Source organism: Lepus europaeus, chromosome 11 (assembly GCF_033115175.1).
Source record: "Lepus europaeus isolate LE1 chromosome 11, mLepTim1.pri, whole genome shotgun sequence".
In the NCBI taxonomy this organism is placed as follows: domain Eukaryota; kingdom Metazoa; phylum Chordata; class Mammalia; order Lagomorpha; family Leporidae; genus Lepus; species Lepus europaeus.
The window spans coordinates 10,632,694-10,645,735 of record NC_084837.1 but is presented as its reverse complement, the minus strand read 5'-3'; the positions used below and the strand labels follow the sequence as shown (position 1 = coordinate 10,645,735).

The following is a 13,042-nucleotide window of genomic DNA, read 5'->3' as shown; positions in this document are numbered from 1 at the left end:
GATTGAGCAGAGAGCACACAGACTTCCCCGACTCGGGCATAGCCTCCTCCCTCATCCACAGTCCCCGCCCACCACAGTGGTGAATTTGCTACAACTGGTGAACCTACCGTGATACAGCACAACCAGTAATGTCCATCGTTTACAGTTTTTAAAATGTATTTATTTGAAAGACCTAGAGGGAGAGGGAGAGGGGGGCAAAGGGACAGAGAGGGAGAGAGAGAGAGAGGGAGGGAGGGAGAGAGAGAGATTTTCCATTGGCTGGTTCACTCCCCTAATGGTTGTAACAACTGGGGCTGAGTCAGGTCAAAGCCACAGGGCAGAAACTTAAGTACTTGAGCTTTATTGCGCTGTTTCCCAGGTACACCAGCAGAGAGCTGGATTGGAAGTAGAGTAGTCGGGAATTGAACTGGTGCTCCAATGCGACATGAGCATTGCAGCTTAACGGGGACCACACATCTCCCACGTGGGTGGCAGGGGCCCAGATACTTGGGCCATCTTCTGTTGCTGTTCCAGGTGCATGAGCAGGGAGCTGGATTGGAGCAGAGCAGCTGGGACTGGGGCCGGCACACCCATGTGGGATGTGGGCGCTACACGAGGCGGCTTAACCCGCAGCACCCCGATGTCCACCCCTTCGTGTACGGTAGTGCTCACTCTTGGTGTTGTACTTTCTACAGGTTTCGGGTGATGGGTACCAATGACAGGTGCCCACCACGACACCAGGCAGAGTAACCTCACAATCTTAAAAATCCTGTGTTCCACCTGTTCGTCCCTCCCTCCCCAGCTCCAAGAAACCACTCATCTTTAGGTCTTCTCTTTTTCCTCCTTTTTGTTAAGGTAAGGATTGTCAACAGAGTTTTATGGCATTGAAATTCTCCCTCCTTTCCTTTTATTAATCTCGAGTCTGGTTCTTGGGTAGGAAGTCCTTCCCAGTCCCAAGCTGATAGAACTATTCTGTCAAGTTTTCTTCTGATTCCTTCATGGTTTTGATTTTATATTTAGAACTTCCATTCCATGCGGGGTATGAAGTAGGGATCAAAGGTTTTTTTCTTTAAGATGTTCGACTACAACTTAATCGTAAGTCCATTTGTCTCACTATTTCAATATTTTTCAAAATTGGAAATCTATCAATGTAAATTGCCAGCATATTAAGGGGGAATATACTCATTTGATAAATTTCTTTAATTTAAAAATCTGACATCCAGCCTGATTCAAATCCTCAATAAGCTACTTTCTCAACCTACAGAACCAAGCCACAGTCCCAGTGGCTGCTCATCCATTGTAGCAAACCATCCCACACAAAGGGGAGACGACAAAAACAGGGAGGCGAGAGATTTGTGGGAACTCTGCGCTTTCGGCTCAGTTTTTTCTGTAAGCCCAGGACTATTCAAAAATCAAAAGCACATGTGATAGTTCCTGGTGAAACGTTGCAAACATCCTCATTAAAGTCAAACACGACATTCAAGTGACAGCGGTGTGTTGTCTGCATCACAGCCACGCTCTCTGTTCCTTGGGTCCTCTGTGACTCCCTCCAGCCCTCCCTTCTGCCCACGCACGTCTACCCTTACATTGTCCAGATCCAAAACGTCCCCCATAGCTCTGTTTGTAGATTGCTTCTCAAAGATGGAAACCAACAGATAAGCCCCAACAAAGTGGTGGTAGCTTTGTAAGTTCCGTCCAGTGCTGAGCCAAGCCGTGAGCTGGAACTACGCATCCTTCATGATTCCGCTGCCAGGACCCTAGGGTCGTTAAGGAAAAGAAGGCAGACAGACAGTTGTCTGAGTCTGTTTTCTGCAATTAACTGGACAGCAACAGCACGGGCTGGGTGAGCCGTAAAGAAGGGTTTGTCTCGGCTCAAGGGGCTGCGCTGGTGACGGCCTTCTTGCTGCTGAGTCAGGAGGCGGCCGGAGCATTGCACACGAGTCAGGGAGCGTTCGCGTGTGTGCGTGCATGTGTGTGTGCATGTGTGTATGTGTGTGCATGTGTGGGCATGTGTGTATGTGTGCGTGTGTGCATGCATGTGTGTATGTGTGGGCACGCGTGTATGTGCGCGCGCGTGTGTATGTGTGTGCGCGTGTATGTGAGTGCGGGCATGTGTATGTGCATGTGTGTATGCACGTGTGTGCATGCGCACACGTGTGTGTGCGCGCACGTGTGTTCTTCTGAAGTCACAGTTCCTCAGTGATGGGCGCCACCCCCATGACCTTCTCTGATCCTAGTGACCTCTCACAGACCGCACCTCTCAGCACCGGGCCCATTTCCACCCTGCCAGCTCCTCACCTTGTGGGTTAGCCTCCAGCAAGGGCTTCCAGCTGGTGCTTCAGCTCGCCATTGCCCAAAACCATGATACCTTTGGTTGCTTCCAAAACCAGATCGCACCAAGTCCATTCCATTCTCACCAACAGAACCGGTTCTCACCGGCTGCCACACCTGCACCGCTGTGTTCTTGGCCACCCCAGGTGCTGGAATGGTAAAAAGGAAGCTCCCATTGTTTGTAACTTACCCAGGACAAGGTATTGTGTTGTAGCAGCCACGAGGGATGAGGATAGCTGGAATATTTTTTAAAGATTTATTTTAAGATTATTAAGATTTATTTTATTTCTTTAAAAGGAAGAGTTACAACAAGAGAGGGAGACACGCCGAGAGAGATCTTCCACCTGCTGCTTCACTCCCCAGATGGCTGCAGTTGGCCAGACTGGAGCCAAGAGCCAGGAGCTTCTTCTGGGCTCCCACGTGGGTACAGAGGCTCGAGCACCTGAGCCATCTTCTGCTGCTTTCCCAGGCACATTAGCAGGGAGCTGGATCAGAAGCGGAGCAGCCGGGACAGGAACCGGCGCCCACATGGGATGCTGGTGTTGCAGGTGGTGGCTTTACCCGCTGCGCCAAACGCCAGCCCCAGCTGGGGTATTCTCTCGGTTCCTCCCTAAGACACATGCGTGTGAGGTTGCCGGCGAGCGCGCACAGGTTCCCAGCAGCTCCTGGCACATCCCTCACCTGCGGTCACGTTGCTACTCCTTTAGCGGGAAGCCTGTTCCTTCCTTCATTTCCTTTCTGAAGACGCCTCCACAGCACCGTGTCTCCTGGTGGTGCTGTCGGTCCTCTGCTTGTCTGAATCTCACTCTTGAGGTCCATCTCTCCTTGTTCACTTCGGGAAGCTTCTCTAGGCCATTCTCTTTGTAAGATTTATGCTGGCTACTCTGCGGATCCATCACGTGCGTGTAGATGCGGATCTCCGTCTCATTCAGGATGCTTTCGGCTGTAAGTGAGAGAACAGCCAATCAGGGCAGCCAGAGAGACGGGCGGGGGCGGGGCAGCCCCGCGCCCACCTCCTCTCCCCTCTGTCTGCAGACCCCACAAGTCAGCGGGCACAGGGGGCTGCCGTGACTCCAGGTGTCGTGCTCCTGCCTTGCCGTGTCCACAGCAAAGGAGGGAACTGTCTTTTCCTTATCTGATTTTGGGAGCGAAGAGATCTGCCCCAGACTCCCTCCGGGGAGACCTGACCCACATCCCGTCCACTAGAACTGGGTCACACTCCTCTTGCTGTGTTTGTGACTCGACCTGCGATCCTGGCAGGCCACGAAGACCTGAGACAGCCAAGGACCCGTCACAGGGAGGAGGGAGGGGAGAAGGGCTGTTGAGAACCAGGACATTCCCTTCTTGTTAAACAAAAATTTCATTTTCATGTCATGCTTTCAAATATACAACAGCCAAATTGCAGTCACCAGGCGTCTCGGAGCTCTGCAGAGTGACCCAGACGGCTCGCCAGGGTTTCCTGCAGCCTTGCTCCTCTAAGCAGAGGTGTGGGCAACAGACACGGCTCCCTCGGGACGAGACCATGGCGAGACAGGCGGACACTCAACAGAGAGCCAGGACCACGTCGCGAGTGTCTGTGTCCATGTCAATGCCTCCAGCCCTAACTCTGCACATTTTTTACGTATTCATTTATCTAAAGGCTGGGCCAGACCAGGCCAGGCTGAAACCAGCATCCAGGAACTCCATCCTGGTCTCCCACACGGGTGATGGGGACTTCAGTACTTGCGCCGCCTTCCACCGCTTTCCTAGGCACGTTAGCAGGGAGCTGAATCAGAAGCAGAGCAGCCAGCACTCAAAGCAGCACTCCGCTAGGGATGCTGGGTTGCAAGCAACACCTCAACCTGCTGCACCACAAAGCCAGGCCCACAGCCTCTGTAGTCTAAGAGTGTGGCACCTGCCCAAAGGGTAAACCTTCCCGTTTTCTAACCATGCAGGGCGTAAATGCGTGTTCTGTATGCACAGGTCTTAACTACCCGTGATGGGTGTGCCACGTCTCACTGCTGGTTGTTTTCTGTTCAGATTCGAAAAGCTTGACCGCGGGGACATCTGGAGGAACTACACAAACGGATCTCAACCCCACACGGTGCCTCCATGCCTCTGAGGCCCTTACAAGAGAAAGGTCTGGTCGAACGTGAACCCTTGCAAGTCAGAGGTGCGTGTTCCTCCGGTTACCTGTGGTTAAACTGCTTCCATCTGACAAATTGGGCAGACTCTCCAACAGGTGCAATACCCATAGGCCTTTTCACTTCACTTTGCTAAACTGGGTTACAAAATATATGCGGTAATACTCACATAAATGAAACAGCGCGGTACCCGCTCACCCATTTCAACCTGAATAATTGTCTTCTTAATTCAGGAAATTCTCTTAGTGGTTGAAAAGCACTACACACGAACTTGATTAAAAAGAGGTAGAGAGAAAGTATGAGTCAGAATGAGGGATCCTTGGAAATGAGAATAGAAGGGGCCGGTGCTGTACCCTCACACTTGGTTCCATCCATCAGGTGTGAGCTTGGCCCTGAGGATTCTGAAGGCAGTTTCTCCATTGTCTTTTTTTAAAAAATATTTTTATTTATTTATTTAAGAGGTAGAGTTACAGACAGTGTGAGAGAGAAACAGAGAGAAAGGTCTTCCTTCCATTGGTTCACCCCCCAAATGGCCGCTACAGCCGGAACTACGCTGATCTGAAGCCAGGAGCCAGGTGCCTCCTCCTGGTCTCCCATGCGGGTGCAGGGCCCAAGCACTTGGGCCATCCTCCATTGCCCTCCCGGGCCACAGCAGAGAGCTGGACTGGAAGAGGAGCAACCGGGACAGAATCCGGTGCCCACACGGGATGCCGGCATCTCAGGCGGAGGAGTAACCAAGTGAGCCACGGCGCCGGCCCCTCCATTGTCTTTTAACTCCCAGGGTTACCAGCTGGACACCCGATGCCACTTTACGCCAGTAAAAGTCTTTAATCTCTGGGATTTCACAGGAACTTCTCTTTTCCCTGGTATTCTGGAATTCTACGATCATGTCAGTAGTGCAGGATTTTTCCATTCATTACTTTGGAAAGTTAGTGCACCGTCTAATCTGGAGACTCCCAAGCCTGGGAGACTTTCTTGTTCCGTATCTTGGGCGATTTCCTTCTTCCTTCCTCCTTCGCTCTTTTCGGCACTTCCGCTGACCGGGCTTTTAGACTTCCTAGACCAATGCAGTGTGCCCCTGGCTGTTGCTGTGTAGCTCACTACCCCCAGATGCGGCCTTTAAACAACAAGCACTCACAGAGCTGAGGATCCCAGAGTAGGAATTTGGGCTCAGCTGGGCAGGTGTTCTCCTCTTGGCTGAACTCATCCATGCATCAGTGGTCAGCTGCTGCCTTGCTGGTGCGTGGCTGGAACCAGATGGCCTCCGCTAAGGTGGCCGGTCTCCCCTAGCAGGCGCTCCCATGTTCCGGCAGACTACTCGGGGTCCACGTGTGCGGCAGCTGGGCAGGATCCAGCACCGCAAGCCCACCTGTACAAGGTCTCCAAGCCCCGGCTCATAGCTTGCACGTCACTTCTGCCATATTCTTTTGGCTGAAGCAGCTAACAAGCCCAGGTTCAAGGGCGGAGAAACAAACTCCAGCTTTTGTCGGAGGGAGCTGCTGAGTTGCATGGCCGTGGGCTTGTGCTATGGACTGAACATGGCCCTGCACAATTTCCTAGGAAGTTCTAACGCCTGGTGGTTAGCGCTAACGCCTGGTGGTTAGCTCTAACGCCTGGTGGTTAGCGCTAACGCCTGGTGGTTAGTTCTAACGCCTGGTGGTTAGTGCTAACGCCTGGTGGTTAGCGCTAACGCCTGATGGTTAGCTCTAACGCCTGGTGGTTAGTGCTAACGCCTGGTGGTTAGCGCTAACGCCTGATGGTTAGCTCTAACGCCTGGTGGTTAGTGCTAACGCCTGGTGGTTAGTTCTAACGCCTGATGGTTAGCTCTAACGCCTGGTGGTTAGCGCTAACGCCTGGTGGTTAGCGCTAACGCCTGATGGTTAGTTCTAACGCCTGGTGGTTAGCGCTAATGCCTGGTGGTTAGTTCTAACGCCTGGTGGTTAGTTCTAATGCCTGGTGGTTAGCTCTAATGCCTGGTGGTTAGTTCTAACGCCTGGTGGTTAGTTCTAACGCCTGATGGTTAGCTCTAACGCCTGGTGGTTAGTGCTAACGCCTGGTGGTTAGTTCTAACGCCTGATGGTTAGCTCTAACGCCTGGTGGTTAGCGCTAACGCCTGGTGGTTAGTTCTAACGCCTGATGGTTAGCTCTAATGCCTGGTGTGATGGTATTTGGACATGGAGCCTTTGGGAGGCTGTTAGTCCCTGAAGCTAGGGCCGCTGTGTGAGATTAAGAACAGAGTCCAGAGAACCTCTTCCTGCCTGAGGTTGGAGTGAGAAGTCAGCGTTCCGCACCAACCTTGGTCCTGCCAGGACCCTGACTTTGAACTTCCAGCCTCCAGACTGTGAGAAAAGCTCTGTCCTTTGTTATTTAAGCCACCCAGGCTATGGTATTACAGAAGCAAAACTGAGCAAGATAGAGTGAGAAGAGGGACCGGTAGAGAATTGTGGCTACTTTGAAGTCAACTACTCCAATGTGCTTCTTTTTCTCTATCTTGCTAAAAAAGATTTTGCTTATTTAATTGAGAGGCAGAGTTACAGACAGAAAGGAGAGACAGAGAGAGAGAGAGAGGTCTTCCATCTGCTGGTTCACACCCCAAATGGCCCCAGTGGCTGGACCTGGGCCAATCTGAAGCCAGGAACCAGGAGCTTCTTCCGGGTCTCCCATGTGTGTGCAGGGGCCCAAGCACTTGTCCATCTTCCACTGCTTTCCCAGGCCATAGCAGAGAGCTGGATCAGAAGAGGAGCAGTTGGGGCCAGCGCTGTCGCATCCTGTGTGGGGGCCTGCAGTGCCGGCATCCCCTGTGGGCGCCAGTTTGAGTCCCAGCTGCTCCTCTTCCGATCCAGCTCTCTACTATGGCCTGGGAAAGCAGTAGAAGATGGCCCAAGTGCTTGGGCCCCTGCACCTGCGTGGGAGACCCGGAAGAAGCTCCCGGCTCCTGGCTTCAAATCGACACGGCTCTGGCCATTGCAGCCAAATGGGGAGTGAACCATCGGATGGAAGACCTCTCTCCTCTCTGCCTCTCCTTCTCTCTTTGTGTAACTCTGACTTTCAAATAAATAATAAATAAATCTTTAAAAAGAAGAAGAGGAGAAGCTGAGACACGAACAAGCACCCCTATGGGACGCCAGCACCACAGGCTGAGGCTGAGCCAACCACACCACAACGCCGACTCCTCTCTCTTTTTTACACCGTTGTATTTTATTCCTTTTGGAATATCTCTCAAGTTGATCTTTCAGGCCTTTTGTTGCACCCTAAGTTTCCATGACGATGCTCATGGTTTCTGGGAGCAGCTTCTGTGTCCGTGCTAATCCCTTGTGTTAAGAGCCTTGTGATTCTGCCTGGGGCAGAGCCTTCCCTTGTAAAAGGAGCCCAGCCGGCTGGCACCTTGACCTTGAACATGGAGCCCTCAGAGCCAGGAGCAGTTAGCGTCTGCTGTCCCTGCCACCCACTTCGTGGTATTTTGCCGAGGCAGCACAGTGCCATATCCGGCCCTTGGTGGCCCAGCACTCAGCGTGGCCTGCTCGGTGGACACCAGCCAGCTCCTGCCTGGTCCAGTTCTCTCACCCAGTGTCCCTGGTAAGGCAAGTGTGTCTGCTCCAGCACCTTCTGTCTGCTGAGCCCCTTTCCCATCTTCATGTCTGGTCCTCCCGACCACACTGCCGGGGGGTGGGGGAGGTGGGAAGGGGCAACCCCGGCAGCAGGCGGAGCTGGCTTTATGAATACGGAGCGGCCCAGGGGCCGGCTCTGGGCCTCCCACCCTGCCTGGCTCTGTCCTAGGTGAGTCAGCCTCCGCCTCCGGTTCCGGCTTCTCGCTGTACATGCTAAATTCTCTCAATGCGTGTGTGACGGGAGAGCCTCCGCTGGCTGGCCCCTGTGCTGTTCCTGTGCAGGGCAGCTGGAGGCACGGGCCCCCGAGCCCTGGCAGCTCTGCCTCCTTCCCCTTCCCGGGGTGCCGCCTCGCTGTCCTTGTGCTCTGCCTTCTGTTCTTGGGTTCTTTGTGCTGCTCGTCCCGCTGAGCTGTGCCCTTCCTACCTGCTTGGACCGACCTCAGGCCCCGCCCTAGAAATAGCACTGATGGTCGCTGGGTATCACCGGGACACTTTGCTGGTGGCCATGCCCCAGCCCGCTGCCTGGCAGACCCCTAAGTACGTTCCTTCCCAGCCTCTGGGCTGAGGGGGGTCGCATCCTAAGGGATGCAGCTCCGCCCATGGACGGGGGAGGTCTGAGTGACGTCCTCGTCCTTTTACTACTGCAAAGCACGGTTTGAGTGGCCCAGCGTCCATCTGAGAAAGGACGTTCAAAGCACAGCTCTAAGCTCCTGCCTCTCTGCGTCCCTCGGACCAGGCTAAACAGGTGATTAAGGGCACACGAGATCCGTTGCTTCTAAAACATCCAACGCCGAGATTTCTCTGACAGGCTGACAGGCTGGTGAACTCAAAACACCACCGAGAATTTACGTCTCCTGGGTGCTGGCGTTGCTCTTGTGAATCTGGAGAGAATAAGGAACTCGCTGGAGGCTGCTGCTCTCTTGAACACTCATCATTTTCTGTTTGGTGGACTCTACGAGATACGGTCCATCTCCAGGAGAGACACAGGCCAGCAGGCAGCCCATCTCACTTCCCCTTGACTCGCCCAGGACAGGGACCGCCCTGCCTTTCTTCTACTCCCATGAAGACCTGTGCCTCCCTCCCCAGGGAGCTCACGGAAGCCTTTGTCCAAGGAACGGCCCCGCTCGCTGAGCCCGTTTCTGACCTCGCTTCTGCTCGGGCTCCTGGGAGGCTCTGGCAGGTGCTCGGACACAGGCGTCCACCCCTCCCCGTGTCTGCACTGCTCTGGGAGGCTTCTCGCTGCCGTCTGTTTTGGTGGCACCCTGCCCAGCCTTCGAGACCGGCTCCGTTTTCCACCATCACTGAGCCCGGGGCTGTACTTAGGCGGCAGTCTTCCATTGGAGACAGTGTCTTTGGGAAGAAGCAACACTTCCTTTGGTGGACACTCCTCTCAGACACGTGGGTCACCGGTCTGTGTGCAGGAGGCAGGGTGGGAGGAACCGAGGCACAGCTCATCCCGGGTGGGAAAGGCTGGTGCTGAGCGAGGACACAGAGCAGGCTGGGAACGCGGCTCCTCTCGGGAAGGCTAGCTCCCGGGACAAAAGGGACAGCACACAAGGATGCAGCCAAATAGATCCTTCACCGCCGTTCCCCTGACTTCTAACTCTGCCAGCAGGGTCATAAATACAAAGGATGTGACAACCCTGATCTCCTTTATTCCTTCGCTGTTTCTGGCCAAGTCACAGACTCTACAATCTTTAGCTCCAGAGAGACTGCTGGGCCTGGGGGCCGGGGCTGGGGCGTAGCGGGTAAAGCCGCCACCTGCAACGCCAGCACCCCACATGGGCACCAGTTCGAGTCCTGGTTACTCCACTTCCAATCCAGCTCCACGCTAATGAGCTCGGGAAAACAGCAGAAGATGACCCAAGTGTTTGGGCCCCTGCACCCGCATGGGAGACCCAGAAGAAACTTCTGGCTCCTGGCTTTGGATTGGCGGCCATTTGGGGCGTGAACCAGTGGATGGAAGACCTTTCTCTCTGCCTCTAACTCTGTCTACAGCTCTGCCTCTCAGATATATAATTACTCACCCATGTACCATAGGACACAGAAGCGGCAGTGATGGCGCTTGGCCCAGGCTCTTTCCTCTGATGCAAGGATGAGACAGAGATAAAGACCAGCAGGGAAGCAAAACTCCTTTACATGCAAAGGGAGGTGCACTCTCACTAAGAGGCGTGGGCTTGTTCCAGAGAGAGCTGCACTCAGCAGGGCTCAGGGCCACCTCTTTCTATGCTCTAGAGGCATAGGGGGTGGGGTTCACTGAATATCCAAAGAGCGTGGTGTTTGGGGTGGGGCTTGAGTGCCACCCACTTCTTTGCCTTTTTTGGGAATCTGCAAAGTGTCATGGCATCAGGTGCATGCTGGGAGGGGGAGTTTCTGCCGCGGTAATCTCATTCTAACGACATTCTGATGAGCTAAAGACCATGGCAAGGATGCCGTCCAGCAGCCAGATCGAGTATTTTTAGCTGGTGCCGGTCCTAAGTGCCAAAACCACCAGAAGCTGTGGTTTTCTACTGCACAGAAGTGGGGGTAGGGACCGCCAGGCAGGGCTGCAGGGAGGCGCCGGCGGCCTCGGCTCCTCCTCGCGGTCACCCCCCTGCCTACAGCAGTAGGGGACGAGGACTGCGTTCCGGCTCTGGCTTCAGCCCCAGCCAAGTCCCAGCTGTTGTGGGCATCTGGGGAGCGAATCAGTGGCCGGGAAATATCTGTCTTCCTCTCTCTTTCCCTCTCTGCCGCTCTTTCTGTCTCTTTGTTTAAGCAGCCAGCTTCTGTGAAGGATGTTAACGCCATGTCCTTTTCCGTTCTTTTTCTTATTAAGACTTATTCATTTATTTATTTGAAAGGCAGAATTATGGGGTGGTGGGGAGAGACAAGGAAAGAGAGAGAGGTCTTCCATCCAGTGGTTTACTCCCCAAATGGTCACAACAGCTGGAGCTTGGCCAGTCCACATCCAGGAGCCAGGAGCTTCTTCCAGGTCTCTCACATGAGTACAGGGGCCCAAGCACTTGGGCCATCTTCCACTGGCTTCCCAGGTCATCAGCAGGGAGCTGGATCAGAAGTGGAGCTTGCACGGATGCTCCTATGGCACGCTGGCATCACAGGCTGCAGTCTTACGTGCTACACCACAGCGCCAGCCTCTAGTGTGTCTCTTTGTCTCTCTGCTTCTCAAACAAATGGTTAGCTTAGGCCCTATAATCAAATTTTCTGGTCTGAAAACCAGGTTGCTATGGCTTCAGACAAGTTGCTTAACTGCCCCGTGCCTCAGTTTCCCCAACTGCAAAGCAGGGATAGCAAAGGAACTGAACCACAGGGTGATTGTAGAAGTCCGCAGGACAACGCAAGGAAGCGTGTTCCCCCCACGCCTGGCGGGAAACAAAGAGGGAGAGGAGTTATTTCAAACCCATATGAATGGCAGCTCAAGTCTTAGCTGCTCTGTTTCTGATCCAGCTTCCTGCTAATATGCCTGGGAAAGTAGAAGACGGCCCAAGTCCTTGGGTCCCTGCCACCTACATAGGAGACCTGGATGAAGTTCCAGGCTCCTGACTTCAGCCTGGCCCAGCCCAGGCCACTGCAGCCATTTGGGGAGCAAACCAGTGGATGGAAGATCCCACCCTCTCTGTTTATATAACTCTGTCTTTCAAACAAATAAATAATTTTTATAGGAAGCAGAAGAAAACAAACAACTCCAGAAAAAAAATACTGGCAAGAAATTTGAACAGACACTTCATCAGACAAGATACATCCCTGGTAAATAAACTCAGCATCGCTGGTCATTCGCACACACAGATTAGCCTCATGCAATGCCACGACATACCTGCTAGAACGGCCAAAATTCAAATGAGGGACAATAGCAAGTGCTGGCAAGAACACAGAGGAACTAGAACTCTGCACTGATGGCAAGAATGCAAAATGCTTCCGACGCTGTGGGAAATCGTTAGTTTCTTCCAAGGTTAAACACACACTTACTATGTGACCCAGATTGCTACTCCTACACTTGCTGGAGAGAAATGCAAAGATGTACACACAAAGACTTGTACGTGGATACGTATGGCAGGCTTATTCCTAACCACAAAAGACAGAAGCAATCAACATGTCCATCAGTGGGTGAAAAGTTAACCAAACAATAGTACACCCATACAATGGAGCACTGCCTAGCCTACAGACAGGAACGTACCGGCAGCCTGCAACAGCTCCTTACCTAGCAAAGTGAAAGAACCCAGGTGCAAAGGGGAGCCTGCCCTGGGATTCCAAGCCCCTGGTAGCCCAGCACAGGGGGAAGAGCAGGGACGGCTGCCAGAGCGCCAGGGAACACTGTTAGGGCAGCACGGATGCTCTATATCTGGCTTGTGGTGGTCGTTAGGCAACCGTAAGCATCGGGCCAAACTCAAAAGGATGAATTTCATTTCATATAACTTAGCTCAGCAAACCCAAGTGAGAAGCATCGCTTCATTTCAGCCATCTGGCGTGCATTGCTGGTGGGATCTGGACTGGGGGCTTCCCTTCCCTTTTGAGCCTGGCAGCCCCCTCCCCAGGGAGCCTGTGGGCGTCCCCTCAGCCCCGCAGTCCACACTCTGGGACATAGCACCGTTGAGATGGCGCTAGCCGGTCGCCTTTCGTGGCTGCAGCAGTGCCAGCCACAATCAGTGACCAGCGTGCAGCCTCGGCCCCCGGCTGCTCCCGCTCAGGCTCCCGTCCTCAGCGGTTTCTGCTCATTTCCACTTTCAAACACCCACCAAGTATCTGCCAGGAAACCTTTCACCAGGGACCATTCGGCCACACAGGCTGGACCAATGGGCGGCCGGGAAATGCCATCCCTCCTGCCCTTGGCACGGGCCCTGGTCTCGCTGGGTCCTCTTGGCACCACCTCACTTGGCTGGAGGGACACTGTGCAGGCTCCCCACTGGGTGACGGCCCACGGCCCCTCTCGCTCCCCTCCTTGGCCCCGTGCCACAACTCCTCACTCAGCTGCACAGCCACGAAGAGTGTAGAGAAAGCAGCTTAGCC

At 53.8% G+C, this 13,042-nt stretch overlaps 1 long non-coding RNA gene across 1 annotated transcript in view; it reads left to right on the top strand.

The window, feature by feature from the left end:
* The first annotated feature begins 2,613 nt into the window (after positions 1 to 2,613).
* The window catches only part of LOC133769349 (uncharacterized), a 28,708-nt gene continuing 18,279 nt past the window's right edge, over positions 2,614 to 13,042 (top strand). The window contains exons 1-2 of the long non-coding RNA XR_009867195.1: positions 2,614 to 2,730; positions 4,330 to 4,462. This is a non-coding gene — a long non-coding RNA (uncharacterized LOC133769349). The remainder of the gene's footprint in view (positions 2,731 to 4,329; positions 4,463 to 13,042) is intronic.